Consider the following 15,749-nt stretch of genomic DNA (forward strand, 5'->3'; position numbering starts at 1 on the left):
CATGAGGCAAGGCTGCTGCTTGAGCCAGCGAGGTCTGGATCAGTCCACTGAGTAGCCAGGCCACTACTGGGACCATCAAGAGTGGGATCGGTACATGCAACGCAGCATGCACAGAGAAATATCACAGAAAATATAAATCAGACGCTTCTCTTAATCAGCAATAACTAGGAGGAAAAGGGCAACAGGAAGAGGTTGAGCTATAGAAAGGGCCCTATAGTGAAGCAACTAATGTGACCAATCAGAGGGTATGTAATACTGGAGGACGGAGCCTCTTTAAAACACAGGAGGTACATAAACAAATGTATCAAAGTAAATCACCAAAGAAGTGTGGGATGGAGGGAGGGGGAGGGAATGGGATGGGGGCTGGAGGAGGGCTAATTGGATGATGTGTGCTTGTATATCCTCTCAAGTCTTGTACTCCAATGTGATTGATATATGACTACAATGCACCAATTTAAAAAATAAATTAATAAAAAAAATAAAAAATAAAAAATAAAAAAAAGAAAAAAAGAAAAAAAGAAAAAAAGAAAATAACTTTCTTGACTTATAAATATTCCTATTGTTTTGAACTCACTTTACTAAATTAAAACACTCTTTTTTTTTTGGCATTGCTTTCAATTGGACCCAGTGCCTTGCACGTGCTAGGCAAATGTTCTACCACTGAGCTACATCCCCAGCCCTAGAATCCTGGTGACCCCAGGACAGATAGGGAAATAAAGTAGATTTTTGCCGGGTATATACCTAGGAGTGGAGGGCTTTAGCAGCTTGATGCTAGGTTCCTACAGAACTATGAAATAATGAGTAGGTGTTATTTTAAGGTGCTAGGTTTGTGGTAATCTACTGTAGCAACAGAAAAGTATTACATGGGGCCATTGACTCTCTGGGAGAAGGGGTCCAGCACAATGAACAGGAAAAGTAAAGGCCCTGAGCCGGGAGCATCACCTGTTAATGCTCAAAGAACAAATCAGCCAGTGAGTTGAAACACAGTGATAGAGAGAGTGTGTTAGGAGATGGATCAAAGAAATAATTAGGGGTCAGATCCTGTGGGACCCTATAGGCCTTTAGAATCTTACAGGAGCTACTAGAGAGTGATATGATAAGATTTACATTTGAAAAAGTAAGTCTTGCTTTCATAGTAATTCACTAGGGAGGTGAATATAAACACATGAACAGTTAGAATCTACTGCAATGGCCAAGAAGAGAGACTTGTGGCTGGCACCTCCTGGTGAAGGGAGGTGAGAAGTTGAATAAAGAATGTGTTTTGAAGATACAACCAACAGGATTTGTTAAGAAATCAGATTTAGAGTGGAAAAGAAAGTGGGATGTGGAGATGCTGAGTAGGTAGTCGTGTGTGCAAGGCTGGAGTTAATAGGAACTGCCAGCATTCACATGCTATTTAAAGAATAAGACTGGAGGAGATTTCCTGGGGAGTAAATATAATTAGAAAAGAGCACTCTACTGTGAAGCAAGCAGTATTTAGAGATCTGGGAGAGGTGGAGCTAGTCAATGAGGTCTGAGGGAAACCGTAAGAGTCGTGTCCCAACGGCCACAGGAAGGAAAGTTGCAAGGAGCAGGGAATAAAAATGTCAGACACAGTTAGGAGAAGAAGAGATAGAGGGCTAAAACTTAGTGCTGTGCTGGCAGCGGGGAGGCCCCTGGCAATCTAAACAAGACCAGAGTAGGAGGATGAGAACCCATTGGGGTGATCACAAGAGAAAATGGAAGACGAGGAAGCGAAGACAGCGAGTGCAGCTTTTTTATTTATTGCAGAGAAATGAGGCTGCAGCAAGAGGGAAAGGCACTATCAAGAGACGATGATGTTTAACTGAGTGCTGTTGTCAGATGTGCCTGATGTGGAGGGTGTGGCGCAGCAGGGGCTGGGGATGTTTCCTGCTGGATTAAAATGCCAGAACAAGTCCAAGGGAACAGGACTCAAGGCACGGGGTCCAAGGCATGGGAGAGGATGCGGAGGGGATAGGCGTGGAGGTTAGCAGGTAGGAGGAGGCATCAGGAGTGACACAAACGCAGCACATTACAGAAAGAGACACCTTTGTTACGTAACTGGCATCTCAGTGAGGTGGGCCTTGTCTCACAGGTAAAGAAAAGATATCTCAGGGATTAAGCATCTTGCCTCTGGTCAGCCACTAGGAAGGACAGAGTCAGAGGTCAGGGTCCAGAGTCCTGACCTTTACTAGTCAACATTTTCACAGATATAATCTAAAAGGCTTGGCCATGCAACTTAGAGGAAGGGAGATTGATTTGCTCGTGGTTTCAGGATTCAGCCCATGTGAGACTGGGGACCATGGATCTAAAAGCACAGCGGCAGGAAGTAGAGAGAGGGAGAGCACAAGTCTGCGTTCATCACATCATGGAGACTGGAAGCAACAGAGAGAGATCAGGGGAAGGAGGAACCATATATAATCCCCAAGGCCACATCCCCAGGGACCTACCTTCTCTAGCCAAACCCTACCAGCCTATGCCACCATCTAGATAAATCCATTACAATGGATAAATCCACTGGGGGATTACAATCCTCATGACTCAATGCCATCAACTCCTCCAAACATCAATGTATGAGCTCCCCAAGGGCCATTCTATAGCTAAATGACAGAAACCAACAGAGAGAATGTGGGATGCTGCCCATTTAAGAACATCTGGAGATTACGTGGAGTAAGTCAGGCCTGCAAGGTGGACAGAGCTGAGAAAAGACAGGGAGAAATCCATGTCATTGCTTTGTGAGCAGCAGAGGTCAAACACAACTATAAAAACTAGGCTAGAGAGTCAGAAAACACACAGAAAACTAGGAACAAAGAGTGAGAATAACCAGACAATAATAATACAGACAAGATCATATACTCGATTTTAGCTACTTGTATTGGGTTTGTGACCAGACAGCCCACTCACTGTGACGAAGCCTCTTGGTGCTCATACCCTAAATGTCACCTGGACTACATCACAAGGACTCCGGGTTTCCACCCTTGTGAATACCTGACCACCATCTGTATTTAACAGTGGGACACACAGACCTGCAGAGAAGTCTCTCAGCTATAGTGCCTGGCTTCTGCCTTGTTCCCACTTTCTTGAAGCCACGACTGTGTTGTGTCCCTCCCCACAGCTACTGTGGCCTGTGCTCAGCATAAGATGTTTGGCATAAGATATCCTGTCCAAGCACAGGACTGACTTCCCTGCTCATCTTGGAGTCTCCAGCTGAAACAGGATCCAGTGCAGTCAGAGGGAATGTCTTAATCACCAACCGGGGGACCTTTGGTTACCTGGGCTTAAGCAGGCCTGTGATGTACATACAGAGCCTTAGTGTTCCTGAAGCTTCTGTGAGCCTCAGGCCTCCTCCCTGGCCTGGACTGCCACAAAGACAGATGTGTCCAGGTTAGACCTCGGGGAGTGAGGCCCAGGTCAAAGGAACATGCACAGAGCTGTGCTCTGCTGCATCCACCACCTCTCCCTCTTGCCTGGTCGTCACCTGCTCCCAGCCACCATCCTTCCTTTCACTCCCATTTAAATCAGAGCTGCTGGCAGAGGGGAAGAGTGGAGGGTCTGTGTGTTCTGCGTGCTCACTCCATCTGTGTCCAGAGGAGCCCCATACTGCTTCTTCCACACTCTCCCTGGGTGAGCATGGGTAGGGAACTACAGGAACCTGATCAGAGTCAGGGAACAAAGGGAAGAAAAAGGGAAAGGGCACATGGGGTTGAATGCCACACTGTTGTCTTTAAGCTTTAGATAGGGTGTTAGAAATGCCCCTGGGTCTACTGATGCAGAACTAGTGAGCAAAGACAGTTACAGTGGGTTTCCTACTTCTTACAAGAGAGCTGAGTATGGATACTGGCTTCTTTTAGACTACAGGTTCCTGAGGATCACATTTTTATTTATTGATTGATTGATCTATTTATTTATTTTTGTGGTACTGGGGATTGAACCAAAGGCATTCTACCTCTGAGATATACCCCCAGCCCTGGTTTTTTATTCTTTATTTTGAAACAGGGTCTCACTAAGTTGTGGAGGGCCTCACTAAGTAGCTGAGGTTGGCCATGAACCTGCGATCCTCCTGACTCAGCCTCCCAAGTATGGGGATTAAAATCTTGCACCACCACAGCCAGTTAAAGATCAAGGTTTTGTTCACCCCAGCAGAGGACCGCCTACAGACAGGCCTAAACACTCAATTAAACTGCATAGAACTTGAGGGCAAGGATTGTGTCTGATAGTTTTCTTGTTAATTCCATAGGGCTAGACATGTACTCAGTTCACAGTAAACACTTATTAGGGGCTGAATGACTAGTTGTTCCATGGAGAAGGAGCTGGGGTGTTCCCAAGCAAAGGGAACAGGAGTGGAGAAGAAAAGAACTAGCTTCCAGTTCTAGCTCTGCTCTGTGACCCTATCTAAGTCCCTCCAGCTCCATTTTTGATGATTGTGAGAACAGCTGTGCAAGGCCAAATGAGATCATGTGCACAGATACCCTCAACACACTACGCCAAAAGTGCTGGATACAGAGAAGGTATTTCTGCTCTATCTTGGGTTTTGCTTTATTTATTTAGTTTTGTTTGTTTGTTTTTATATATGTAATTAGTGTTACTAGAGATTGAAAACCAAGGGGCATTCTACCAGCCCTATTTTTTTTGTTTTGTTTTATGATACTAGGGATGGAACCCAGGGGCATTCTTCCTTTGAGCTATACCCCCAGCCCTATTTCTTATTCTTTATTTTAAAACAAGGTCTCACTAAGTTCCAGAAGCCTCACTAAGTAGCTGAGGCCTCCTGTCTCAGCCTCCCAATTACTGGGATTACAAGCATGCACCACCACTCCCAGCTTCTGCTCCATCTTCCATCCCAACCCAGGCCACTACAGATGCATTTTAGAAAACCCTGAACTCTGAGCCAACACCTTCCCATCAGAAGGGACAGGTCTATGATTTCAAAGCTATTGGTACAGACAACTGAGAAAAACGCAGAAGATCTGTCTTTTCCTCTGAAAAGCAGACAAGAGGGCACTGAAAAAGAAACTCAGGAGCAAAAATGAAAGGAATCCCCAAGTTCAGGGTTATTCTGTTCCTTCTGTGGATGCCTGGTTAGAATTCAGTGAGCAGCAATTGAGTGGCACCAAGAGACATTAAGGAGATATTTGTAGGTTTTTACTTTCCATGCAACCAGATATGTTAGAAATAAAGCCTCATCTGGGGTCTCCCTAAAATTAATGAGACTGAGCTGACAGTTCATTGACTTGTTTCGCAGAATTTATTTTATGAGTGTCTCTAATCCACATGGCTCCTCTGCGCTTTGGGACTCAACCAAGGGAAACTCCAGAAATCCCTTCAGCTTATTTATACTTACCATGTTGGTTCACCCACAATGCACATTCAATTATGTAATTATTATTCAATTCTGAGAAAGTAAACACTGTCTTAGAGACCAATGTAACCCTCAAAACACACTTGTGTGCACACACATTCACTTCTGTATATGTGTGCTTGTGTATGTGTTAGAGTTGTAGATTTTCCTCGTGGGCAGGGATTTCTGTTCACCTTCCTTCTCCTATCATTCAGATTAATTTTTAGGGGGAAAATTTCCAAAAGACCCAGAAGAAGAAGAAAAACCTTGGACCATTGCTGTTTTCCAAGACAATTCCCCCATCGAGGACCACACTTCAGAGGGGATGGCTAAAGGCCAGACCCTAGGACTGGATTTGTGGTCTCAGTGAAGATTCTGATGCCCCAATTGTGGCATGAGATGTGAAGGACAAGCCTAAAGTCCATGAAGGCCTCAGAATTAACTGCCCTTGTGGACACATGACTAGTGACCAGTGTAATCCCACATACCTTTCCTCATTTGGGACCCTTTAGAATTACTGAGGTTAATTTTACTTCAAGCTCACCAAAATAAGGAGGACTCAGGGTCAAATTGGGTTTTATACACACACACACACACACACACACACACACACACACACACACACAATCTCATGAATTTAGGGTAAATTCCTATCTGTTGCATTGGGGAAATTATTGATTATATAAATAAACACATTTGGTTTGCTAGACTAAATATTTTCAAAACCTAGTGTCCATGCAGAAAAGTTGAAGTGGTTAGTGGGTAATATGTTAAGGTAGAGGTGATAGGAATCCTTGGTGGTAAAGATACTGGAAAGTTGAGTTTCTGACATAATCCCTAATTACACAGCACAAAAAAGAACTTACCCTGGTGCCCTGTTCTTAGGCTTTAAGAGGGCAACACTGATGGTCTTTGCTTCAGACCATTTTTTTCCAGTTACTTTATTGCCTCCCTAGGAAAGCAGTCTCAAGAGAGTATGTCCAGCTAAAAAGGCAGCATCAGTGGGTTGGTACATTTAGCCAGGCTAATGTACCTATGGGAGCCTATCAAGAGGACACACATGGAAGCAATGGGATACCCGGATTCCTAAATCAGCTGCATATCAGGCCTCCTAGGAATACAGGAGCATAGATCAGACATATCTCAGGTTCAGAAGCTCATTAACCCTTTCTGAACGTCACCACTAACACTGACTCAATTTCTCTCTGATCTGCTTCCTGGCTCTGCTAACCATGGCTACCTCTACTCTAGACTTGAATGCTTGTGGTTATTACATTCTCCCATATCATACAATAAGATATTGTTATCTTATCTCGTTACTGTACTTCCTACAAGCTAAGAAATATTCTCCCTTTAATTCCAGTTCACATTCTGAGGAAGTGTCATAGTGTCCCTATTTGCTAGAGTTTTCTTGCCTTGTGATATCATAGGCTGCCTATCATTGTCCTGTCTATGTATTTGCTAATCTATATATCAAATGCCTTTTCCTGGCATATTGGTGTAAATGTGGCAGTTTCCATTGTATAGAAGATCTTCACTGTTACTTCTGTCATTAGAAGTCAGTATATGAGAATCCTTCAGTATGAGACTATGTCTAGAACAGACTTTTCAAAACTTAGCCTATCTATTCAAATCAATTAGAAAGAAAAATTCGGTTGCTAATTACCCAAGAAACTTGTGCATATCTCTTGAGTCATACTAAATCATTTATTTAAAACAACCTACCATTTCATAGAAGCTCCTTTGCGCCATTTTCAGAAAAAAAAGAGAACTATAGACATTTGACCCAGTTTCTTCTTTAAAGTGAAAGCTATCATGAAGCTGGAAAGTTGACCTAGAAGCCTGAAAAGAGATTAAGGGGCCTCTTTGTTAAGGCATCAGGTTAAGTAGGATTCTCAAAGTCAGTGGAAGAGTGCAGCAATTCTTCCTAAAAAGGGAAGTTACCTGTTTTCTTCATAAGAAGAGGCTCCTGTTTCTAGGACAGTGATGAAGAAAACCTGACACGGGCTGTTCCTGCCACTGGTTTAGTTCCACTGTCCTGTAGGTCAGCAAGCAGAGCACCGACCTGAGTCTGAAGCTGCATGCCTTGTATAAGAAACATCCACCAGCAAACAGTATCTAGAATCCAAATCTCGGGTGATGGTTTGGCACAGGGGGGTCACCTCTCATGGTGGGGAGCTATACAATGCTGTTGTGGCCTCCCTGGTCCTCTAGAGGGGCACTGCTACCTCCAGTCCCACTTCCCCAGCAAGTGCCACTTGAGTTGGGCCCAAGAAAACTGCTGCAATCAACTGGGCTGCCAAACACTCTTGTGCTCGGTGGTGGATCTAGAAATTGGCCCTCTCTTGCTTTTAATGGAACATTTCTCAAACAGTTTTATGATTACCAAAGACAATCAGTGCAGTTGGAAATGTGGAATATTTGTACCCTTCACTCTGTTTGGGCCTCAAGCACTGAAAACATTAAGTCAGTGCCCAAGAGGGCCTGTCTCCTTTAGAGAAAATGTTTAATAATTGAAAGGCACTGTATGTCTGTCCTCATTAATTTAAAAATATTCCCCAGTCAATATTCTCAGCAATGAACATGATTATTTACTGCTTAGTGATGAGATAAACAAATCACAGCAGTTTTTTTTACCACATTCTATTTTATATCAGGAATAAATAGAACTACTCACAATACCCATTAGCTGCTAGTATAATGCTTAATAATGCACAAATATTAAAATATTAAAAATATTAATAATGCACAAATATTAAAAATAATGCACAGTAATTAAAAATAACTGCTATTTTTTGTTTCATCAGCATTTTGTAGGAGTTTCTGACTATCACCACTATGAACTGAGATCTTATGGTCCCTAATTTACCATCTTTATTTCTCTTTCCTTATTCATGCTTCTATTGTTTATTTTCCTTTATATGGTTGGCAATAATGAACTTAAATCCTATTCTATAACTTTAAGTCTTTCATACCTTGTTTACAGGTTCAGTCTAAACACCAACAAGCCAGTAAATACCTTTTATACTATAACTGTCATTTAAATATTGTTCAAACCACAGCCAAATGGTATCATATAATCACTTGTCCTTCTCTATAGGTAAAATGTCATAACCCCTAAGACATTTGGAGAAGAATGTTTTTAGTGTCATGTTCAAATAGCCTTACACTCAAGCTGTTTTCCAGTTGGGTCACAGTATTGTGAACTTTCTGGATGACCCATGACTGTATCCTATTTAAACTTTCCAGAGATTTCTAATTGCCTTTTCTTTTTCTTATTGAAAAAGATTGATAAAATTCTAAAGTTTACTCAATTTTTTTCTTGATTGTCAATAATAGCATAACATGGAATCCCATTTTTATCTAGAAACAGCCTTAAAAGAAAGTGGTCCCAGTTTTCTCTCTCTGGAGACCAGTTTTTTTTTCCTGAGACCTAGCACAATCCCCCCTTGCTGGAAGGTTCTTTTACCACATTATTTAATTAGGACCATTCTTTCCTTGCTTGAGGCTTTCTTTTCCCCTGTTTTACTAGAATCACTTTCTAATTTTACCAAGCATATATTATGAGTCCCTGAATGTCTAAAATTGTATTTTATTTTCCCATTTGATTTACAGTTGACAGGATACAGAATTCTAGGCCAAATAAAATCCAGTTCAATATAATTTCCCTTAGAATGTTAGAACACTGCTCCATAACTTCCAAATCCAGTATTACTGATGCTAGCTGACTTTTTGTTATAAAGCAGTTTACCTAGATTCCTAGTTTATTTTAAAAAAAATTTTAGGGTCTTCTCTTTATTTTGACTCTTCTGAGTTTGATGAGATCATTCTTACATGTGGATCTTTTCCTTTGTACAACACTCAGCATTTGATGAGCCTTGTCAAGCTGAAGACTTTTATTAATCTTGGAAATTTTTCTCATAGCTTCAAAAAGAAAAAGCCACTATACTATATTACATAGAGTAAACCCTGGAACTCTGACTAGTCATTTGTTGAACCCTGAATTGATATTTTGCTCATTTTCTCATGGTTTATATTTATCTTTCTTCTCTAGTTTGGAAGATTGATTTGATATAATAATGAAAATTTGCTGTTGATTTTTAACTTTTTAATAGAATATTTTATTCCAAATATTAACTTCTTGATTATTCCTTTATTTTACTTTTTTTTTTTTTTGGTGGTACTGGGGTTCCTGGAAGCCCTTATACCTCTGGGCTACGCTCCCAGACCTACTTTATATTTTTGAAACAGGGTCTCTTACGCCAGCGCGGCTGGCTTCGAACCTGCGCCATCCTCCTGTCTCCGCCTCCCAAGCGCGGGGATTACAAGCGTGCGCCACCACGCCCGGCTGTTTATTCCTTTATTTTATCAATCTATTCTTGTCTTGAAAACAGCGTCTTTTCATTCTCTGAGAATATAACAGATTCTTAAAGTTATATTCTATTTCCTTAAATAGCTCCACTTCCTCCAGGGTCAATTCTACTTGTTTTGGTCCTTCTTTTACATACTTCTCTTCTTCCTCATATATTATTCATGCTTATTCAAAAATGAGGGGGAAAGTGAGTCTTCTAGTTCTTTCTCCTGATTTATAGGGACTGTATGATTCTTTTCACCAACAGATCTCTACCCTGAATGGAAAGACTGATTATAAATATCATGTATCTGGAAGGGATATTTTAATGGTGGTCTTTGCCTCAGGGTGATCAAACACTTTGCTCTTAGAAGCTTATTTGTTTTCCTGCTGTTCTAAGTCCTAAAATTTCAACCAAGTCTCAGGATAAAGGATTAGATCTATGAATGAGCACAATTTCTACATCTTGAGTTAGAAGCCCCCAGTACTTGTTTTGAGATATTTGGACAAAAGTATAGTATTAACCCTCCTTTAAGGCAGAGAGGGGACATCAATGGAGTTCAACCACAGAGTACATTTATGCCAAGCAGCAGAGCTTTGTCCTAAGAATCTGAGCCATCAAAGCTGTATGGCAGTGAGGCAAAGAGAAGTTGCCAAGAGACAACTTGCTCCCATGTGAGTCTGCTAAACTCTCATAAATACCTAGGAGTCACATTGAAAGTAGAAGATAGAAGTTCAGTTTCTAGAAATTGAAAACAAAAGCTCATTTCAGATTTTGGACTTCCAGAAAGATAGCAACCAGGGAAGCAGCACATATCAGTCCTGCTGAAACTGTCTCCATTGTCCTAAAAAGAGCATTTTGACAAAAGAAAGAATGCATTATAGCTTTAAAAAGAGCATAGTAAGTAAAAGGCAGAAAAAAAAAAGCTGGAAGATCAATAAGAGAGCAGAAAAGGATCCCGCCCATCTCTAACAGCCATAGCCAAGGGCACCATGGAGGTGCCATCTTGCCTCAACATGCCAACTGTGAGAGACTTACAGAAAAACAACCAATGTCTTGAAACAAAGTAAGTGGCTACAGCTCATTGCAATTGTAAGCCCCCAGTTTCTCCTGCACAAACACTGGCTATAACTTATAGCAGTGATGGCTGAGCTCACCATGCACTGCAGAGATCCAGAGCAGTACTCAACAACACCGCAAATGAACCCAATGACCCTACATGAGAATACTCAGAACAGCACCCGCAGGGATTCACGCAGCCACATTAAACTCAATAAACTCACTGACTCTGAGACTTTGTGGTTCAAATCAGTGAAGGTAGGGGTGGAGTCTGCTGTTGGACATAGCAGAGGCTCAGAGAGACTCAGGCTCTGCATCAATGGAAAGTTTGGAGGGAGACCTATGCTTAACACTAGATCCAGTCCCATTGATACTGGCCATCTACATACACTGAGAAAGACTCAGAGAACCAAGCTTTCAGTAGGAAAGGTGCCAGTGGCACTCAGTTTCTGCACAGAGAGAGACTACAGAGGCCCAGTCTGCTAAGTATTCATATATTTGTAGGGTTGTATTATTTTGTTGTTCTTTTTTGTTTTTTTTAGAAATCCTGTATAATTTCTACTGTTAAATTTTAGGTTTGTCTTTCTGGCAATCTCTGCAATTCCATGTTGTCAGGTTCTGTTATTGTGGGGTTCTGGGAGCTCATTGCTTCCTTATTTATTCTTTGTGTGTGTATTTCTATGCTTGTTTGTTTGTTCTCTTTCCTACCTCTTTCCCAAGCCTCTTCCTTTGTACATACCTGCTCTCCATCCCTTTTTTCTCTCTTTCTCTTCTTTGACTTGTATTAAATGTACTTCATATCACTATACTAAATACTCTACATTGGTTGCTAGAATACTACTATATATTCACTATCTCTAATCTCTACTATATACTACCTTAACAAACTCATATTCTCCTTCTATTACATCCTATCTGTGGCTTTACCCTACTTTTGTATTTACAACCTCACTTCCCTCCTCACTCAACCTTCACCATTGAATTCAAAACAACTGCCCTTAGATAAGCCAGCTGACACCTAGATACTTCGAGAAATCTATCAAAAGCAACAGATACAAACTTCTGAAATCATGAGAAGAAAGAATAAATAAGGAAGCAATGAGCTCCCAGAACCCCACAATAACAGAACCTGACAACACAGAATTGCAGAGATTGCCAGAAATACAAACCTAAAATTTAACAGTAGAAATTATACAGGATTTCTTAAAAACATTTAGAGAGAGTCTGAATGAAATAAAGGATGCAATTGTTGAAGTTAAAACATCAATACAAACTATATAAAAATATATTAAACCACATGGAGAATAGAATCTCTTAGAAGATGATCACTCCAAAATAGAACATATAGTATATAGTTAGGGGAAAAAAATTGACAGCATAAATTGGACATTGTAGAGATATGGGCCCATGTTAAAGGAGTTAACCTAAAAGTAATAGGCATAGAAGAGGGAATAGAAAGTGAAACAAAAGGAGTCAACAATCTTTTTAAAGAAGTAATATTATAAAATTTTCTAAACATAGAACAAGAGGTCAATATACAAGTACAAGAAACTTAGCAAACCTCCTTTAGACAAGATCAAAGAAATTTTTCACCATGCCATATAATAGTCAAACTCACCAATGTAGAAGCCAAGAAGATAATCTTAAAGGCAACAAAAACAAAAGACCAAGTGATAGTCAGAGGGAAACCAATTAGAATGACTCCAGACTTCCCAAACCAAGTCATGAAAGCCAGAAGGGCCTGGAGTAACATATTCCAAACTCTGAAAGAAAACAACTTGTAGCCCAAAATGTCCTATCCAGCAAAAATATCTCTCAAATTAGACAGGGAAATAAAAATATTCCATGACAAACAGAAGCTGAAAAATGTATGTCTTCCAAACCAGCACTAGAAAAAATAATCAACAAGATTAATTGTAAAGAAGAATAAGTAATACATGCCAGAACTAGAGAAACAAAAATTTCCATCAAGCTGGCCGAGCGTGGTGGTGCACGCTTGTAATCCCCGCACTTGGGAGGCGGAGACAGGAGGATCGCGCAGGTTCGAAGCCAGCTGCGCTGGTGTAGGAGACCCTGTTTCAGATATATAAAAAAAATAGGTCTGGGAGTGTAGCCCGGAGGTAGAAGGGCTTCTAGGAACCCAAGTACCACCAAAAAAAAAAAAAAAATTTCCATCAAGCAAATAATTCATCAAAGAAGATCAAAGATCTTCTTTGTGTGTGTATTTCTACCTCATATAGAAGTTAAAAGCTACCTCAAATAGAAGTTAAAACTCAAATGTCAGTATTTAAAAATCATCTTTCAATAATCACACTGAACATAAAAGACATAAGGTAACAAAATGGATTAAAAATCAGAATCAATCTATCTGCTGCCTACAAGAAACACACCTTAAAAGTAGAGATAGTAACAAACTAAAGGTAAAGGGCTGAAGCAAGGTAATCCATGCCAATGGAACTTGAAGAAAAGCAGGAGTAGCAACTATGATAGCAGACAAGTTAGACTTCAAGCATAAGATTATTAGAAGAGACAAAGCAGATCATTTTTTTACTGGCAAAAGGAACAATTAAGCAAGAGTAAATAAAGATAGTCAACATTTATACCCCAAACATAGGTGCAGCTACTTTCATAAAACAAACTTTGTGAAATCAAGTCACACGTAAGTCCCAAAACAATAATACTGGGGGACTTCAACATCCCTTTTACACCACTAGGCTGATTTTCTAGACAAAAGGTCAGTAAAGTTGCCTCAGACCTAAAGCATCTTTAACAAATGGTGTTGGCAAAACTGGTTAGCCATATGCAGAAAAATGGAAATAAACCCCACTTTCTCACCCTGTACAAGAGTCAATTCAATATTGATCAAACACTTGGAAATATACCAGAGACCTGGTACAACACTGCAACACATAGGCACAGGTAAAAACTTTCTCAACAAGACCCCAAAGGCACAAGAGACTAAAAGGTAGATCAATACATGGGATTGTACTAAACTGAAGAGCTTCTGTAGAGCAAAGGAAACTATCAAGAACCTCAACAGAAAGCTGACAGAATGGGAGACTTTTGCTACCTACTCCTTCAATAAAGGACTAATATCTAGAATATACTGAGAACTCAAGAAACTCACCACTGAGAAAACAACCCAATCAAAAACCGAGCAAGTGAAATAAATAGACACTTCACAAAAGAAGAAATTCAAAGGGCCAATAAATGTATAAAAAATATTCGACATCATTAGCAATCAGAGAGATGCAAATCAAAACTACCCTGAGATTTCATCTAACTTCAACTAGAATGGCAATCATTCAAAATACAAATAAGCCGGATGTGGTGGCACAAGCTTGTAATCCCAGCATTCGGGAGGCTGAGACCAGAGGATCGAGGTTTGTGGACAGCCTCAGCTACTTAGTGAGGGCCTCTGCAACTTAGTGAGACTCTGTTTCACAATAAAGAAAAAAATAGGGCAGGGGGTGTAGCTCGAAGGTCAAATGCCCCTGGGTTCCATCTCCAGACCTGAAAAAAATAAATACGAACAACAACAAATGCTGGCAAGGACATGGAGAAATGAAAACTCTAGTACAATGTTGGTGGGATTGCAAATTAGTACAACCACTTTGGAAAACAGTATGGAGGATCCTCAAAAGAATGAGAATTAATCTACCATATGACCCAGCAATACCACTTCTGGGTATCTACCCAAAAGAATGGAAACAAAGCTACCAAACAAATGCATGTGTATCTATGTTCATAGCAGCACAATTCACCATTGCCAAACTACGGAATCAGCGAAGATGTCCATCAACAGATGAATGGATTATAAAACTATGAGATATGTACACAATGGAATTTTACTCGGCCATAAAAAAGAACAAAATTATGTCATTTACAGGAAAATGAATGGAACTGCAGAACTTTATACTAAGTGAGATTAGTCAGTCACCAAAAATAAGAACCTCGGTGCGCTCCCTCATATGCAGAAGCTAGGGAGAAAATGGGTTATAGGAGAATTTCTAGATGAAAGAGAAACTATAGCTGAGAAAATAAGGTGACCCAACTGAGGGGGATGGGAAGGGGAAGAGGGAAATTCCCTAATGTAAATGATGTACATTCACAAACATATCAATCACTAACCAAACATGAGAAGGAGGAAGGGGAGAAGGAATGGGGTGGGAACTGGGGAATGAATAAATGAGTGATGTGTGTATGTATGCCTCTACTATCTTGTACTCCATTAAGATGTATGACTACAATGCATGAATGTTGCAGTCTGAATTCTTTCTAAAATTTTCTCACATAGAAGTATTAGTAAAGTTAAAATGGAAATGAATTTTAGGGCATAGAAAGTCACCTCTAGGGACTAATTTTTGCTTGGTATGAACATTTTGCCTATTATAGAAAACCTAGCCCTAGGTGAGGACAGGAAAATATGGAGGGCACCAACATTCATTAAGATTCTACTACGTGTTAGGAATTTTATATATCTTATTTTTTAATCCTTACAAAATCTCTATGAGATCCATTAATTCATCCCTTCAGTCAATTCAGCTTGATGAGCTGCTTACCTATACCAGGAACTGCGCTAAGCACAGAAAATATAATAATGCATGAAAGCCACCACTCATATTTATAGCCTAGTGAGGCAGACAGACTTTAAATCAACCACATGAATAAGTATAAAATTATATGTGCTACAAGGTACTCTATGATATAATAATGTATAGATGAGGAACCTAATTAGCATAAGAAGGGGTGAAGGAGGGTATCTCTGAGAAAACATTTGGTCTGAGAGCTAAAGAAATAATGCAGTTGAAAAGGAAGAAAAAGGCTATTCCTGAGAGAGATATACACATGCATAGGTCCTAGGGTAAGAGAGAGTACAAAATTTTTAAATTTGTGAAAGAATCACCATTCAGAAAACATCATAGTTTCTGAAGAATTTTCAATGGATTCTAATATGTTAAAAGATAAAAGTTTATTACATAGTTTCAGGGTATCTCTCC

The sequence above is a fragment of the Muscardinus avellanarius genome (assembly GCF_963383645.1).
Source record: "Muscardinus avellanarius genome assembly, chromosome: 12".
In the NCBI taxonomy this organism is placed as follows: Eukaryota; Metazoa; Chordata; class Mammalia; order Rodentia; family Gliridae; genus Muscardinus; species Muscardinus avellanarius.